The sequence below is a fragment of the Arachis duranensis genome, chromosome 4 (assembly GCF_000817695.3).
Source record: "Arachis duranensis cultivar V14167 chromosome 4, aradu.V14167.gnm2.J7QH, whole genome shotgun sequence".
Lineage (NCBI taxonomy): Eukaryota > Viridiplantae > Streptophyta > Magnoliopsida > Fabales > Fabaceae > Arachis > Arachis duranensis.
The window spans coordinates 83,085,158-83,085,718 of NC_029775.3; positions in this window are offsets into that span (position 1 = coordinate 83,085,158).

The following is a 561-nucleotide window of genomic DNA, read 5'->3' on the forward strand; positions in this document are numbered from 1 at the left end:
CTCTATTCCCCTGCTTGAAATTTTGTGTCCAAGGACAATTCCTTCAGTCACCATAAAGTGACATTTCTCCCAGTTTAAAACCAGATTAGTCTCTTGGCACCTTTTCAGGACAAGTGATAGGTGGTTAAGACAGGAGCTGAATGAGTCTCCATATACTGAAAAGTCATCCATGAAGACTTCCAGGAATTTCTCCACCATGTTAGAGAAGATGGATAGCATGCATCTCTGAAAGGTTGCAGGAGCATTACACAGACCAAAAGGCATCCTTCTGTAGGCAAACACGCCAGAAGGGCAAGTAAATGCTGTTTTCTCTTGGTCCTGAAGGTCTACTGCAATTTGGTTGTAACCTGAATAGCCATCCAAAAAGCAGTAATAATCATGACCAGCTAGTCTTTCTAGCATTTGGTCTATGAATGGTAAAGGAAAATGATCCTTTCTGGTGGCTGTATTGAGCCTTCTGTAGTCAATACACATACGCCACCCTGTGACTGTTCTTGTAGGAACCAGTTCATTTTTTTCATTATGAACCACTGTCATGCCTCCCTTTTTGGGGACAACTTG